The sequence below is a fragment of the Pelodiscus sinensis genome, chromosome 1 (assembly GCF_049634645.1).
Source record: "Pelodiscus sinensis isolate JC-2024 chromosome 1, ASM4963464v1, whole genome shotgun sequence".
NCBI lineage: Eukaryota > Metazoa > Chordata > Testudines > Trionychidae > Pelodiscus > Pelodiscus sinensis.
Window position 1 is genome coordinate 99,366,123 of NC_134711.1, and position 18,484 is coordinate 99,384,606.

At 41.7% G+C, this 18,484-nt stretch overlaps 1 long non-coding RNA gene across 1 annotated transcript in view; it reads right to left on the bottom strand.

Moving 5' to 3' along the window:
- LOC142830938 (uncharacterized) overlaps positions 1-17,795 on the bottom strand; it is an 85,949-nt gene extending 68,154 nt beyond the window's left edge. The window contains exon 1 of the long non-coding RNA XR_012906501.1: positions 17,334-17,795. This is a non-coding gene — a long non-coding RNA (uncharacterized LOC142830938). The remainder of the gene's footprint in view (positions 1-17,333) is intronic.
- Between the last annotated feature and the right edge of the window lie 689 nt (positions 17,796-18,484).

The window sequence follows — 18,484 nt, forward strand, 5'->3', positions numbered from 1 at the left end:
TCCGGCCAGCCTTAAATGCGATTCAATGTTCTATCAGCGTGGACGTGCTATTTCGAAATAGCAAAACACTATTGCGAAATGCATTTTGTGTCTAGACACGTTATTTCGAAATAAGCTATTTCAAAATAACTATTTTGAAATAAGATATTTCGAAATAATGCTGTAGTGTAGACACTCTGAGATGCCAGAGAGAGTAAATGATGTAACATTCCATGTACAGAAACCACATGGAAAGGGCTCACCCCAAATTGAAAATATTAACATATGTTACTTGAAATAATTTCACAAGATCCTTTTTATGGGGATAAGGCAAACCAGCATATTTATTGACAACATAACATTCTATTATATGCATACTTACACATACATACACTCACAACCATCTTATTGTTGCTTAAAGTTACTAGTTTGTTGCTCATACTTACTCACTGGCCAGGTGCATTAAATGTGAGGAGCGGGGAGAGCAAGGACTTTTCAGTCTGGACCAATGCTCCAATCTTGACAAGATGAGATCTGGAGATTCATGCAAGATGCCCCATCTTTTATAGGACTTTTTTCCCATTCAGGTCCATACATTTTGCTGTGTCAGCTCTTCATCAATCACCATCAGTTCTGTTTAAGATTTGTTTATCTGGCAGTCATTTTTCTTTGTGATCTGGCATCAGTTTGGTAGTGCATCCTTCCCAGTTTTTATCTGTAAAGGGGTCCTTGCTCTTAATTCCAAGGCCGTCTATATGTCCTGCACCAGTCCGCCTTATATTGGGCCCAACTGATTGTACCTTAGCGCCCCTGAGTCTTCTAGCTTCTTTGACCATCTGGACTCAAACTGCTGAGCCTACAAGTTGTGATCTTTCTCCAAACATTCACATTCCACACTCAGGAACTACATAATTGTTTCACATAGTATGAGGGATATAATTGCCTTAATAAGGTATCAACCTAGTTACAATACAAAGCTTTTATTAGTACAAACTTTTAATCATCCAATCATATTTTCTTTATAACACAATCTGTATTCTAATTATTCCTAAGAGCAACAGTGTGATCGTGCTGAATCACAAGGATCCTTCTGATCTCTTTGTGCTTTGACATCAGATACCAACACAACCAATCTGTCTGATGCATCTTTATTAAGGGCATGGAAGACTGTTCCCTCCCTGCTAACCAGAGAAGGGCAGCTGGCAGAGTTATAGTTGTTTAACATTTATTCTTATACTACCCGTTAAGCACATTACATAAAACATTATAAAACTCTTTTTGTCTACAGATTGAAAATTTACCATAACAGAGAGATAATTGTAAACATGGATCACTATGCAGATGAGGATCACAAAGTATCACTTCTCTTAGACTTTGTGTGTCAGGGAAAAGGAGCAATCATCTGCACTGGCCAACATGGATGTCTTTAATAGTATGTGTTTCCCTGTATCAAAACCCTTTTAACAGGCATCTGACCATCAGTTTTCTGTTATAGACTTCCGAGATGAGCAACAATATCACTGAAACCTCTCACAAATTTCTGACAATAGTTAGCCAGACCTATAAAATATGGACCGTATTTTTTTTAGTTTTGTGGACAGGCTAATTCACAATAGCTTCTATTTTGCAGGGATCTGGGTGGATTTGGTCTCCACTCCTCCCATAATCCAAGAAGGATTTTCGCAGCTCTTACTACACTTTGACACCTTGACTGTAGGGCCTGTCTCCCTGAGGCTTTTCAATACCTTTCTTGCATGTGTTTTATGTCCCACTAATGTGCTGCTAAATATAACAATATCATCTATGTGGCGGAGAAAAAAGTCCCAGAACTCAGATAATCATTGATTGATCAGCCTCTGGAATCTGGCCCCTGTATGAATTAATCCAAAGGGTAATACAATAAACTCAAAAAAGTCCAAAACTGGAAATGAACACAGAATTTTTGTGTGTCATGTGGATACATCTACACTGCACAATTATTTTGGAATAAGCTATTCCAGAATAGTTATTCCAAAATACCTTATTTTGAAATAGCATGTCTACACTGCAGGGAAGCCTCAAAATTAGTCCAAGGCAGGTTTCCCTAATGTAGACGTGCTATCTCGATTTAGAGCCCCAGGAGGAATAACTTAGAATGGCCCTTGTGAGGGGTTATTTCGAAACAGCAGAAATGGAGCTTCTACACACACCTTATTCCGAAATAGCTATTTTGGAATAGGCATTATTTTTCATAGAATAAGGTTTATAGTAGTCGGAATAAGCCATCCATTATTTCAAAATTATTGAAAGTTGTTATGTCCACTCTCAGTCTTCTCTTTTCCAGACTATACAACTATACAATTTTTTCAATCTTTTTTCATAGGTTTTCTACACCTTTAATCATTCTTATTGCTCTTCGCTAGACCTTCTCCAACATGTCCACATATTTAAAAGCATGAGAACTTAACATATAAGAACATAAGAATGGCCGTACTGGATCAGACCAACGGTCCATCTAGCCCAGTAGCCTGTCTGCCGATAGTGGCCAGTACCAGGTGCCCCAGAGGGGTTGGACCGAAGACAATGATTAAGCGATTTGTCTCGTGCCATCCATCTCTAGCCTCTGACAAACAGAGGCCAGGGACATCATTTCTATCCCCTGGCTAATAGCCTTTTATGGACCTAACCTCCATGAAATTATCTAGCTTCTCTTTAAACTCTGTTATAGTCCTAGCCTTCACAGCCTCCTCTGGCAAGGAGTTCCACAGGTTGACTATGCACTGTGTGAAGAACAACTTTCTTTTATTAGTTTTAAACCTGCTACCCAATAAGCCTGCTTTCCTGAAATGTGACATCCAGAACTGGACAGAGTACTCCAGATGAGGCCTAATCAGGGCAGAGTACAGGGGAAGAATTACTTTTCATGTCTTTCTTACAACATTCACATTAATACATCCCAGAATTATGTTTGCTTTTTTTTTTCGCCAAAGTGTCACACTGTTGACTCATATTTAGCTTGTGGTCCACTATGACCCCTAGATCACTTTCTACAGTACTCCTTTCTAGATAGTCACTTCCCATTTTATGTGTGTGAAACTGATTGTTCCTTCCTAAGTGAAGTACTTTGCATTGTCCTTATTGAATTTCATTCTACCCTACCACAGCTAAGGTTGATAAATCCTGAGCATATTATCAACTGTCCTGTTGCTATTACAGCAAATCAAAAACACAGATCATGATTTATTAACGATCCGTCTCACACAAGCAGCTGAAGTTAAAATCTTTTGGTGATGAGTAGAAAGGATAACTGGCTATAAGTACTTGGAATAAATCATATCCAATGTCCTTTAGTCTTAATGGTGTAAAGCACGATTTAAGAGAAATATTAAACCCTAAGACATAACTTCATCTCAGTGCACAAGAAGGCAGCTGCATAAATACACATACATCAGTACTATATATTTTGTGATTGTAACGCTATAATTTGATCAAGTGACAACATAGACATAAAATTCTAAAATAACTAAAATAGAAAAGACTGTAATGAGATTAATAATGAATAGCAACTCTCTGTATTTATATAGAACATTTCAGTGTGCTTTGGAGAAAGTCAGTAAGTGATACTGGAAGACCAGGTCATGCCAGAGAGTATACAGGCCAACTCACCTGTATAGTAGAATAGTAGATCAAAGGGTATGTCTACACTGCCACCCTAGTTCGAACTAGGGTGGCTAATGTAGGCATTCGAAGTTGCAAATGAAGCCCGGGATTTAAATATCCCAGGCTTCATTTGCATCTTGCCGGGTGCCGCCATTTTTAAATCCCCCTTAGTGCGGACTCCGTGCCCGCGGCTACACACGGCATGGAATAGGTAGTTCGAATTAGGCTCTCTAATTCGAACTACCGGTACACCTCGTTCCACTACCTAATTCTAACTACCTACTCCGTGCCGCGTGTAGCCGCGGGCATGGAGTCCACACTAAGGGGGATTTAAAAATGGTGGCGCCCAGCAAGATGCAAATGAAGCCCGGGATATTTAAATCCTGGGCTTCATTTGCAACTTTGAATGCCTACATTAGCCACCCTAGTTCGAACTAGGGTGGCAGTATAGACATACCCAAAGTGACTGTGGAAGATAGAAGCATGTATTTGGTGTTTAGATTTCACAAAACTAATGGAACGCTGTCCACAGTGTTTTCTTTTATCTGTATCCTGTTATGATGCAGCAGCACACATTTACATTGTGTGTATCCTTGTGACTGACTAACCTGTTAAAGAAGCCTTGTGGAATGGTTATGAATGACGTTGTCGGAAAAAGTTCTCTTTCAGGACAAATGGCCACTGGAGCTATGTCTACACTCACGGCTTCTTGCGCAAGTAATATGCAAATGAGGCTAAGCATGGAATATCGTTGAGCCTCATTTGCATACCTAATGAGCCACCATTTTTTTTCAGAAGAGGCTCTTGCACAAGAAGGAGCATCTACACTGCCCCTTCTTGCGCAAGAAAAACCCTCTTGTGCAATGCCGTTCTTCCTCTCAAGTAATAGGTGTAATGGCATTGCGCAAGAGAGTTTTTCTTGCACAAGAAGGGGCAGTGTAGACGCTCCTTCTTGCGCAAGAGCCTCTTCTGAAAAAAATGGTGGCTCATTAGGTATGCAAATGAGGTTTGGCGATATTCCACGCTTAGCCTCATTTGCATATTACTTGCGCAAGAAGCCGCGAGTGTAGACATAGCCTATGTTTGATCAGTGGAAGGCAGAGACTCAAAATGCATTCCTCACTCACTGCTATCAAAGGAAAATTGCACATGGGAAAGAGAAAGTGCTTTCTGTGAGAAATAATAAATATGGATTCAAGGAAAGATCCTTCCTCTCTGGATTCTTAGAGGAAAGTGTACCAAACAGAGGTGAAAGGAAAGCTGCGCACCCCAGTGCACTGCTTCAGTAAGAGCCGGCTGAGGTGCTCGGCTGCATGAGGAGGCAGGGCGCACTCCCAGCCGGGCTTCCGAGGCTCTCCTGCAGATTCACACTAAGCAACAGGCAGGTAAAAAGAGCTGGCTAAGGGCACATCCCACATGGGTCTGGGACTGCCCCGGCCCCCCGCCACCCCACCTAGGGCACCTTTTAGGAAGGGCAGAGGGGCCTGAAACCCCCACATTCCTACCAGTGCTGTTTATTGTTGGCTTTTCACCTTCTGTCATGGTTAGGGAGCTAGATAATGTTCCACAATCTCATTGTCCTTAGCTATGAAGAGGAATTTCAATAGTAGCTATGCTAAATGAAACACACAGGATCAAAGTCATCCTACACTTCAATGGAGTTACACTAGGGAAAAATTGGTCCATTATGTTCATCTGAACAAATGAAATAATTTACAACTCAGTAGCTTTGCACGTATCATGAATGTAGATGTGGAAAACACTTGACACATTGGCCATATTATGGAAAAAATTCATAGAACCATAGAACACTAGAACTAGAACTGGAAGGGACCTCGAGATGTCATCAAGTCCAGTCTTCTGCCCTCACAGCAGGACCCAGTACTGTCTAGACCATTCCTGATAGATGCCTCTCAAACCTGCTCTTAAAGATCTCCAGAGATGGAGATTCCACAACCTCCCTAGTCAACTTATTCCACTGTTTAATCACCCTGACAGGCAGGAAGTCCTCCTTATGACACCTTTTTAGATACCTGAAAACTGCTATCATGTCCCCTCTCAGTCTTCTCCTTTCCAAACTAAACAAGCCCAATTCTTTCAGTCTTCCTTCATAGACCATGTTCTCGAGATCTTTAAACATTCTTGTTGCTCTTCTCTGGACCTTCTCTAATTTCTCCACATCTTACTTGAAATGTGGTGCCCAGAACTGGACACAATACTCCAATTGAGGCCTAATTGGTGCAGAGTAGTGTTGAAGAATGACTTCTCTGTCTTGCTCACAACACTCCTGTTAATGCATCCCAGAATCATGTTCGCTTTTTTTGCAACAGCATCACACTGTTGGCTCATATTCAGTTTGTGGTCCACTATGACCCCTATATCCCTTTTTGCAGTGCTCCTCCCTAGACAGTCGCTTCCCATTCAGTATGTGTCAAACTGATTGTTCCGTCCTAAGTGGAGTACTTTGCATTTGTCCTTATTAAACTTCCTCCTATTTACCTCAGACCATTTCTCCAGTTTGTCCCGATCATGCTGAATTATGATCCTATCTGCCAAAGCACTCTCCCAGTTTGATATCATCTACAAACTTAATAAGCATACTCTTTATGCCAATATCTAAATCACTGATGAATATATTGAACAGAATCGTTCCCAAAACAGACCCCTGCAGAACCCTACTTGTTATGCCCTTCCAGCAGGATTCTGAGCCATTAATAACTACTCTTTGGGTATGTCTACACTTCATTCCACTCGAGAGAGAAGAATACAAATGCAGACACCCGAAATTGCGAATTAAGCAGGGATTTAAATATCCCATGCTTCATTTTGCATAATCGCATTATTGCACTATTTCAAAATAGCGCTATTTCAAGAGAAAAAACGGGGTTATTTTGAGATAAAACCCTTCCCTTAAAATAACCCTTACTCCTCATTTACTGTTATGCTGCAGTAGAAAAATCATCACCAGACAGAAAGGTAGAAGCAGAGAACTGGTGGATAAGGCTGGGGGAAAAGGTAAGCATGAAGATAACCAACTAATCTCTGCAGAAACATTGCTTCCCTTCACTCTCCCATTTTTCTCCTCTCCAACCGCTACATAGTGTTACCAAAAGTTTTGGTAATTATTTAAGTTCTATTTACCAAGGAAGCAAGAGAAGATTATAGTAGCCAAATAAATTGTAACATGTTTCCTTTTTCAATGGAAAGTGGAAAATTTAAACCCTTTAAAACTCTCAATATGAAAACAATTCCTCCAGGCTCTGGCAAGTACAATCAAGTTCTTACAAGAGGAAAGACTAACAAGCAATTTAATAATTCCTTACCAGAATACAAATGCAGGCAACTGACATTGAATATTCATCAGCACTTCTAATGACATTCACAGAGTTATTTTTAAGTTTAATCAAATGAGTCTCAGACAGTTTCTGAATATGGAAAAGATGATACAGTAAATTTGTGTGCCAATTTATTTGTCGTGCACTTCCCTCAAAAAGGGACCAAGGTTTTGATGATCGTAAAGATTTGGCAAACATGTCTCTGTTTATACAAATGTGTCAGGGAGAAAGCAGTAAAACTGTTTAAGCATCTCATTATCGATTGAAGAAAAACATTCTTCTCATTTTGATTCCAAGAGTTCTAGAAGGTTGAATAGCTAAATAAGAAATTATGTCACCCCCTTTGCCTTATTTAACGGAATAACAGAATTACAGAACTATAGGGCTAGAAAGGACCCTGAGAAGTCATCAAATCCAGCCCACTGCACTGTAAAAGAAACAAGTAAACCTAGAACATCACTGGGTTTGTCCAACCTGTTTTTAAAAACTAAATCCAATAATGGGGATTCCACAACATCCCATGAACATCTTTTGCAGAGCTTATTTACCCTTATAGCTGGAAAGTTTTTTCTTAACTTACCAAAATTTCCCCGCTGCACATTAAGCTCATTAGTTCTTGTCCTACTTTCAGTGAACATGGAGAACAATTGATTACAGTCCTCAACATGACTTGTCCATAGAAATGTACCTAACCACCTACTAAAGGAGGTTTAAAGTGTGACGATTCAAAGAAAGACATTGCATGTGAAATGGAAAGGTTTGGTGGGGCATGGCATATTATTTTTAATCCTGGAGTGAGCCTGGTGTCTCCCTCATCCTGCCAGTTACTGAAAACCACTGTAGTGAGATTTCACATCAGAAGAAATATCTGTACTGCACCAGCCTATACTCTCATAAGCCTTTATTTAATATACGTGCTTTGGAGGCTATTATGGAGTCCCTGTCTTGGGATCAGGAGATCATTGTCTTCCTTGTCCTTGCCCAAATGGCCCAGAAAGTGGGTGTCAGTTTGCCAGCCACTGTTATCAAGATCCTATTACTCTGCAAGTTGTGTGTGTCTGTGACGTGGTATACATAGGTAAATATTATGTGCTTTAAATGCACCTACTGAGTTTTCATCTGGCTACAGAGAGAGAATACAAGGAGGGAAGTGGAAAGCATCAGCATAAATGCTGGCAGAAGTTACTGTATTACCAATGTTTATACGTGTTATGGTTTTTATTTACCAATTAAGAGCCAATCTTCGGCAAACAAGGTATGAAATCTTCAATGGAAAGTCAGTGGAAGTGAGAAGGAAGTTAACCCACCCTTATTATACCAATTTCAGCCAAATTCCTCCACCTAGTGTTTGCTGTTCAGCTTAATTTGAATTGTGAGCAACTTAAGAGCAAGTTTTTTATTTTATGCCTCTGTGAAGAATCTCTGTAGCAATTAAGTTATAAGAAACACTCCCAGATAGCAGGCAAATACTGCAGGTAGGAATGAACGCCTTGCATAGCAAAAATTTCTAAATCTCCATATATCTTAAGGAATGTTTATGATGCTATACATTATTTGAGTCCCCAGCATAGCAAAGCATCCCTATTAAGGACAGTACTGAAATCAATGCATAGGCTTAAATCTAAGCATATATTTAAATTCTGTTCTGAATAGCACTTATCAGATACCCCCTCCAGTGCTCTTTATACATTTAAATTACCATGTCTTCTGACTGGACAGCAGGAATATATCTTTCACTATGTAAAAACACAAAGTTGACTCACACTTATTTGAAATCCAAACCCAGGAAAATTCTATCACACTAATTTTTTGAATTTGCCAAGTCCCAAAATGCCAGATTAGCTCACAGCACAAAAAAATAAAAGCATCAGGAACCTAATTAACTTGACAGCACTGCTGCCAACTACACTATTAATTTGATTATTTTAGCTTTTGTTTTCTATACACATAGAAGGCTAAACTAAAGTGTTTCATCTTGGCTTCAAACCATTCACTGAAATGAAGGAGACAAGAGACAAATTTAGCCTGACCTAAGTAGGTGAAAGGCTTCTGATGTTGAAGGAATTGCACCTGCTTACACCAAGGCTGAATTTGTTACCAAGAAATGTTTAAAATGGTCTCTGTGCTCAGTAGTGGCTTTTAAACCACTGGTTATGTTCTGGAGTATTCAGAGGGGCTTCGTAGTAATGGGAACCTCAGGAGTAATTTGGGCTAATCAAAAAGCATTTCTGAAAATCAAGCCACTCATTTAGGTGCTTGAATATGGATTTCAATTCCTAACTTTAGGAATTGAAGTTTGAAAATTTGGGCTTAGCTCATTGTACCATAAGAGCAGCAAGGGCACCATGTAGACAGGGACTACAGCCACACATACCAGAATGCTGCTTGCTCTTCTTCCCCTTCCTGTCACTAATAGGGAGCAAGGGAAAGAACACAATTTATGTGCATTCCTCTCATTCACAGCTGGTATGGGGGAGAGGGCCGAGGAGTAATTGACACAAGCTGTGCACTTTCCTCTGGTTCCCTGATAGCAAGGGAAAGGGGAAGAAAAGCAAGCAGTATCCCAGTATAAGGGCATTAGCCCCCCTGCCTTCCCTAAATGGTGCCCTTGAAGAACAGCAAAAACTAGTCCTCCCTGACTCCTACATAAGTCAGATTATGCCCCTTTAACATAAGCACAAAAGAAGATCACCATTTACTATTAAGTTTATAGCTATTTATGTTAAAGATCATGTTAACCAATTTATATACAGATCAAACAAAGTATTTTTCCTGATACACTCCTATGAATTCCCTAAATTGACAACATTCCACCACTAATATGCTACTGGCATTCACCATAACTGATTATAAATGTATAGCCAACTATGAAAAACAAATTAAAAAGTAGAGACCACTTAGATTTCATTGCACTCTTCAACCTTTTGAAGGGTCAGTTAATAAGTTTTGATATCTTAAGCCTACATTAGCAGAAAACATATGACAAATATTTGTACTACTTTCTTTCTATAGCTGTTAAAAATAAAATCTTGTCTATCATGCGGATGCTCTTAGGGAGCCAGAGTTCAAATCCATACATGGGGATTTCTCACTGACTAGCCCCAAAAAGTCCATAGTAAGAAAAAAAGAAACTGTTAAAATGATTATATAGAGACCAACTCTAGTGATGATACGAGCAATATCCTTTCAATGTAACAAAACAATGATTTATTTAACTACTCATATTGCTGATTATATAGTGCCGCCTATAGAATTAAATGTATGCAGTAATTCATTTTGCAAAATATGGTCACTGTAATTCTTGGGTTTGTACAGAGAAACTCTAATAGCATTACATTTGTGCTACACTCGAGTTCCTTTTGGTGAAGGTAAATGTGGTCTGCTTGGCAACAAAGGTATTGATAGAAAAATGTTTACATGACAATAAGTACCCATAAACCGTATTTATAGGGCCCACCAAGTTCACAGTAATGCAAAATGTGTCACAGACAGTAAAATCTGATGTCCTCCCATGAAATCTGGCCTTTTGTGTGCTTTTACCCTATACTATACAGGTTTCACGGGGGAGACCAGTGTTTTTCAAATTAGGTGTCCTGACCCAAAAGAGGGGTGCAGGGGGATCACAATGTTATTTTAGGAGGGTCACACTATTCCCACCCTTACTACTGTACTCCCTTCAGATATGTGCACCTGGAGAGCAGTGTTGTAATGTTATCTGGGTGCCTAGCTCCAAAGTTAGCATCCTGCCAGCAGCAGCAGTACAGAAATAAGGGTGGCAATACCATATCAATGCCACCCTTATTTTTGTACTGCTACTTTCAGTGCTGGATACTTAGAGTGTGGCAGCTACTGACTAAGGACCCAGCTCTGCAGGTAGCAGTGCAGAAATAAGGGAAGGAATACCATACCATGCCATCCTTACTTCTGTATGCAGTTGCTACTGGCAGTAGAGCTGTCTTCAGAGCTGGACTCCCAGTCAGCAGCCACCGGTGCAGAAGTAAGGGTAGAAGTACAGCAACCCCTCTACCAAACCTTGCAATACTCACACAATTCCTTTTTGGGTCCCTACAATTACAACACTGAAATTTCAGAATTAAATAGCCGATATCAAGAAAGTTACCATTTTTAAAACCCTATGACCATGAAATTGACCAAAATGAACCAAGAATTTGGTAGGACCCTACTTATTTTCCTCTGCATAAGGAGACATTAACTTTTTTAGTCTGTTAAAGTTAGTCTGTATTCTGGAAATGCTTTTTGTAGTAATTATTGTTATGCAGGAAGTGCAGCTCTGTTGCTCACAAAACATCCTGAAATTAAAGGATAAAACAGAAGGTACAACAGAAGATTGGAAGCCAGAAGCCACAGTGTTGCCTAAAATAAACATGACTTTTTGTAATAATCAAAAACATTGGAAAAACTTCAGGTGTGGAAAGTTTGTAGATGTTAGCTTTTTCCTACAGATGCCAAGATTTTTTTTTAAAGAATAAGAAGTTTAAACTTTTCTTTGCAAAAGTAGTCTGTCTTATGTCAAAGTGTAATTGTCCTGCTAAGCCAACTGCCCAGACAACTGTCTCCAGTTCAACAACTTCAGAAGTAAGAGGTTAGAATTCCTTCCCATTCACAAAGAAGTGAACTTCAAGCCAATGTGTAGTTTAGGACTAATATTACTATTACATAAATTTCAGTATCTGGGAATTCTTATTAAGTACATTTAGCATTAAGAAAAATGTTGTTTATATGCTTCTCCCACCTCTAATTTATTCAAGGAGCTCTGTTTTTGTCAAATCATTTTGCCAGGATTAGATATGTGGCACACTTTAAATAAGCTCAGCAAACTAGGGAAACTGGCAGCTAAAATTGCCTGATAATGAATACTGTATAATGGCCTCTCCAGAAAAAATAAGCAAATACTTGTTATAAGCTGTTAATGAGCTTGAGATCAGAACAACAGTTCAGTTTGCTCTTTGCAATGGACACAAAAGTCAATTGCAAAAGTCTCGTGGATCTCAATGGAGCCCTGATTGCACCACCAGAAAACTAACACTATCTTTAACATAGTTCTCATTTGGTTCATGATATTGCATCATTTGAGTCAGTTTATAAATGTCTAGTGTAAGTACAGCTGCAAACTGTTATTAATCTGTACAGTGGGGCCTATAATAGTTAACATTTAGAAATGTACCATCTAAATATCTCACTCAGTTAAAAGTACATTTCATATTTACTTTTAATAGAGTCCATGTAGACTTGTCAAAATTCTTGCGTATAATATTAAGATTTAAAAATTCTTGTTTACACCCTGATAAGTATTTTATACAAGAAACAGAAAACCATCAAGAATGACATTTCTAACTTAGATCGTCTATCAACATACTGCACTGACTACAGTGAAAGACTCTGCGGGTACGTCTACACTACAACGTTAATTCGAACTAACTTAGTTAATTCGAACTAAGCTAATTCGAACTAACGGATCCAGACTAAAAAACTAGTTTGAATTAGCGTTTTGCTAATTCGAACTAGCATGTCCACATTAAGTGGACCCTGAACCAGGCTTAAGGATGGCCGGAAGCAGTGCCAGCAGGGCATCAGAGGAGGACTTAGAGCGTGAAGATGCTGTCTCAGGCTAGCCGAGGGCTGTGCTTAAAGGGTCCCGACCCCCACCCCGGACAGACAGTTCTCAGGGGTGCCCCGCTTTCAAAGCAGTCCTGGCTTGGATTGCCCGGACTACCTACACTGGGCACATCACACCACTCGGCCATCAGACCGGCTGCACTTGCCACAGGCTGCCATCTGGGGAGAGGGGGCAATTGGGGGGCTGCAGGAGAGCTTCCACCCCCAGAAGCCCGCAGAGCCAGCCCAGTCCTCCCCATCGGGTGCGTACCCCATTCCTCCCTCACCTTCTTCCACTTACCCTTCCCTAGCCCCTCTTCTTGATGTACAAAATAAAGGACAATTGTGTTCAAAAATGGAATCTGTCTTTATTAAACAAAACTCGGGGAGACTGGGAAAAGGAGGTGGGAGAGGGGAAGAGAGAGGCTGGGAGAGGGGAGGGCAACTAAAATGATCAGGGGTTGGGAACAGGTCCCATATGAAGAGAGGCTAAAGAGACTGGGACTTTTCAGCTTAGAAAAGAGGAGACGGAGGGGGGACAGGATAGAGGTCTCTAAAAGCAGGAGTTGGGTGGAGAGGGTGCATACAGAAAAGTTCTTCATTAGTTCCCATAAAGAAGGGCTAGAGGACACCAAAGGAAAGGAATGGGTAGCAGGCTTCAAACTAGTAACAGAAAGTTGTTCTTCACAAAGCAAAGAGTCAACCTGTGGAACTCCTTGCTGCAGGAGGCTGTGAAGGCTACAACTAGAACAGAGTTTAAAGGGACGTGAGATCAAGTCATGGAGGTTGGGTCCATGGAGTGCTATTAGCCAGGGGGTAGGAGTGGTGTCCCTGCCCAAGGTTTGTGGAAGGCTGGAAAGGGATAGCACGAGACAAAAGGCTTGGTCACTGTCTTTGGTCCATCCCCTCCAGGGTCCCTAGGGTTGGCCGCTGTCGGCAGACAGGCTACTGGGCTAGATGGACCTTTGGTCTGACCCAGGATGGCCATTGTAAGCTCAGGGCTCAGGATCAGGGGTCTCAGTGGACCACCTTGATTTTCATGCACACCTGCTCCTGGGTGGCCAGGCTGGCAGCTCTCCTGCTCTAGCCAGCCACTTTCCTGTGCCTAGTGCAGAGGTCGTGGACGAGGTCCACGATGTCCGCACTAGCCCAGGCGGGTGCCCGCCTCTTGTGGTCCTGGGCAAGCTCCCGGGAGCCGCCAGCCTGGTCCCGGGAAGAGGGGGAGGGCTGGGGGGCATCGAGTGGCTGGCTCGAGCCGTGCCAGGTGCAGGGTCTGCTGGCTGGGTGCTGGCAGGCTTGCACCTGGCACGGGCACCGTAGCCAGCCCGTGCCCCTTTAAGGGGTCCGGGGCCGGGAGGGGGGCAGTAGAGTTTCCCTGGTGTTGGCCAGAGTGGCTACCAGGGAAACCTGGGGAGGGCTAGCCTCCCACTAGCTCGAATTAAGGGTCTACACAGCTCTTAATTCGAACTAGTAAGTTCAAACTAGGCTTAATCCTCGTGGAATGAGGATTACCTAGTTCAAACTAAGCGCTCTGTTAGTTCGAATTAAATTCGAACTAACGGAGCGCTAGTGTAGCGCCTATGAAAGTTAGTTCGAACTAACGTCCATTAGTTCAAACTAACTTTGTAGTGTAGACATACCCTGCCTCACACTATCCAAGAAATTAAGAACTCACCTGATAAGTATTTTATACAAGAAACAGAAAACCATCAAGAATGACATTTCTAACTTAGATCGTCTCATCTCAAGACAAACATCCACACCGACTGACACCTTGTAAGACTTTTGTTCCACCAGACAAGAAATCTACTATACACACTTCTATTCCCTACAACAAAGAAAAGACAATAAATTTTCTAACCTGCTCCATACCACTGGCTACAACAGCAACTGCCTCAACCCACCGGATAATATTGTTAACCTCTCCAGCTACAAACTCAATCCAGCAGAAGTGTCTGTCTTGTCCCGGGGTCTCTCTTTCTGCCCCACGTCCCCCACAAACTGGATACAATTTTGTGGTGACCTTGAGGCTTTTTTTCGCCACCTCCACCTCCAAGAATATTTCCAAACCACCAATGAACATCGATCTGACCTACCAGATCCCCCCTATCAACACCAAAGGAAAAATAATTCTATATGGACTCCCCCTGACGGCCAGAATTACAATCTGGATTTCTATATACAAAGCTTCCGCAACAACGCACAGACTGACATTATTCGCAAACGACAACAAGCGACACACAATCTTAGCTGCGCTGAACACCATGCCATCCAGAGTCTCAAAAACAACCTGGACATTATAATCAAACCAGCTGACAAAGGGGGTGCTGTGGTCATTATGAATAAGGCCGACTATAACCAGGAGGCAACCAGACAACTCTCGAATACCACATTTTACAAACCTCTCCCCTCTGATCCCACCTTGGAATTCCAAAAGAAACTACACTGTCTCCTTAAAAGCCTCCCCACAGCTACTCGGGAACAAATCCACACAGAAACACCTTCTGACCCCCGACCAGGATTGTTCTATCTGCTTCCCAAGATCCATAAACCTGGGCACCCCGGATGTCCCATCATCTCTGGTATTGGCATGCTCACTACTGGTCTATCCCGCTATGTAGACTCTCTTCTCAAACCCTTCGCAACCAACACCCCCAGCTATCTCCGAGACACTACTGACTTCCTAAGGAAACTACAAAACATCGATAACCTCCCCAATAACACCATCCTTGCCACCATGGATGTAGAAGCTCTATATATCAACATCCCACATGAAGACGGATTACAAGCAATTAGAAACACTATCCCAGAGGACACCACTGCCAACCTGATAGCAGACCTATGTAACTTTGTTCTCACCCACAATTATTTCCAGTTTGAGAACAACTTATACCTCCAGATCAGCAGCACAGCCATGGGTACACGCATGGCCCCACAGTATGCTAACATCTTTATGGCTGACCTAGAACAATGTTTCCTCAACTCCCGTCCCCTTTCACCCCTTCTCTACCTACGGTACATCGATGACATCTTTATGATCTGGACGCATGGCCAAGAAACACTGGAGATATTCCACAGAGATTTCAACAACCTACACCCCACCATCAACCTCAGCCTGGACCATTCTACACGAGAGATCCACTTCCTGGACACCACAGTACAAATCAACAATGGAAAATTAGACACCACTCTCTACAGAAAACCCACCGACTCATACAGTTACCTACATGCTTCCAGCTCCCATCCAGAACACACCACACGATCCATCGTCTATAGCCAAGCCCTTCGATACAACCGCATCTGCTCTAATCCCACTGACAGAGACCAGAAGCTTCAGGATCTCTACCAAGCATTTATAAACCTCAACTACCCACCCGGAGAAATAAAAAAGCAAATTGAAAGAGCCAGACGAATACCTAGAAACCATCTACTTCAAGACAGACCCAAGAAAACCAACAATAGAACACCACTTGTCATCACCTACAACCCCCAACTTAAACCTGTCCAACACATTATCAATAAACTACAGCCTATACTGGAACAGGATACCATACTCCAAGAGGCTCTGGGAGACAGACCCATAGTCTCCTATAGACAACCACCTAACCTCAAGATGATTCTTACCAACAACCACAGGACATACCACACTAATACCAACCCTGGTACCTTCCCTTGCAACAAACCCCGTTGCCAGCTTTGTCCACATATTCATTCTGCTGATGCCATTATTGGACCTAACCAAGTGAGTTATAAGATCAAGAACACATATTCCTGCACATCCAGAAATATAATTTATGCTATCATGTGCCGAAAGTGTCCGTCTGCTATGTACATTGGACAAACATCTCAGACACTTCGCCAAAGGATTAATGCCCACAAAACAGATATCAGACAAGATCACAAAGAAAAAACAGTTTCTTGCCATTTTAACCAGAAAGGACACTCTCTCAATGACTTAACCACCTGCATTCTGCTACAAAGACCTTTTACATCTGCACTTGAAAGGGAATCCTCTGAACTGTCATTCATGTTAAAATTCGACACTCTCCAACAAGGAATGAACAAATACTCAAACTATCTTACCCATTACCAAGATAGCTTCCCCAATTATCACCTCTAATACCATTAGCTCACAGACATCTCACTCTCCCCACCTCTAATATCATCAATTCACAGACACTTACCTTCCTTCCCCCCCCCCCCCGTATCCCCCTCCTGTTCTGAAATGTGATTTGTCCTTTTCATATGTGTTCATTTATTTTTAATTGTATCCTTTGGTATATATGGTTGTGACTATTTTCTTCCACTATTTGATCTGAGGAAGTGGGTCTGGCCCACGAAAGCTCATCATTTAATAAACCATCTTGTTAGTCTTTAAAGTGCTACATTGTCCTGCATTTTGCTTCAGCTACCCCAGACTAACACGGCTACATTTCTATCACTATCATAACTATGGCTTTCTCAATTACTTATAGTATCTAATAACCTAACCAGAGAGTCAGCCAACTGATATTGCAAACTTGTATGCAAAAAAAGAATATTTGAGGGGATCAGGTTGGAGGAGAAAATGGAGTGAATGAGCCAGGGACATGGCAGTAGAGATGTGCCAAAGCAGGACTGATACAACCAGCTGATGTGTGAGTTGGCAGGAGGGGACTGCCTGGCTCAGTATGCTAATTGAGGCATATGTTCAAGAGACTAAATGACTACTTACTCCTACTAACAACACATCTTTTCCTGTTAAAAAAAGAAAGAGTTACTCACCTTGTGCAGTAATGGTGCTTCTTCAAGATGTGTGTCCCCATGGGTGCTCCACTCTGGTTGCTAGTGCGTCCTCACACTGGTGACCGGAGACTTTTCCAGCAGTTTCACGAGAGTGTCCCCTTGTGCCATTGGAATCCGTTAGGCGTGGCTCCTCCATTCCTTCTCTTAGCATACTAAGCTCAGAGTAGATAAATAAATAATAGGGTGAGAAAAGGCACCCAGGTTCAAGCTATGAACTTTTTCATATGCTCTGTTTCAGAAGGGAGAAGAGGTTTGGCCTCCAATTTTAAGACTGATTACCTGACTGACCATGTAGTTGCAATATATTTTGTACCTCCTGCAGTTCAGATGTTGCATATGGCAGCTGGTCAAGCTACTGTTAAGGGCAAGAGTCTGCAGATTTGTGCTTAAGAACAAACTGAAAAATTATCTTTCCTGACATTATTAAATCACACATGATATGGCATAAAAGTTTTACAGAGTGCTAAGATTCCAGGGTTTATGCACCAGGAAATGCTTCTGAGGGACAAACTTGGGCTCCAGAATGCCTTGGAGGAAATGAGCTCTTAGAGAGGAAAAGCCGAAACGGAGGAGGAGGGGAGGGATGATAGGCTTATTTCATGAAAATATGGGTATGCCCTTTAATTTAATACAGGAAAAACTATAGGCCAAACTCTGCATTTGTTAAATTGAGCAAAACTCCCATTGAAGTCAACTGGAGTTTTGCTCAATTAATAACCACAGACTCTGACCCACTGTGATTGAAGCAATACTTATATTTAAGAACTACACTGTAGTATCCATAGAGAATCTTTAGAGTCCTCCAAATTCCCTACCCTAATACGACTGCTAAATATATTAGGAGGGAAAGAAGAGTGGAAAAATCGGGAGTTTTACCAATGACTTAGAATGGTAGCAGGACCAGGACTAGAATTTCTATAACATAAGTGTGTGTGTGTGTGTGTGTGTGTGTGTGTGTGTGTGTATACACACACACACGCACACACACAGGGCTCGACAATTAATGTAATCTACTCGCCTGTGGCGAGTAGATTACAAGCTGGCACAGTCGCACAGCACGGTCAGCGCATGCGCAGCACAGTCTGCGCATGCTCAGTGTGCCGAACCGTGCAGCTGGTGAGCGGGGCTCG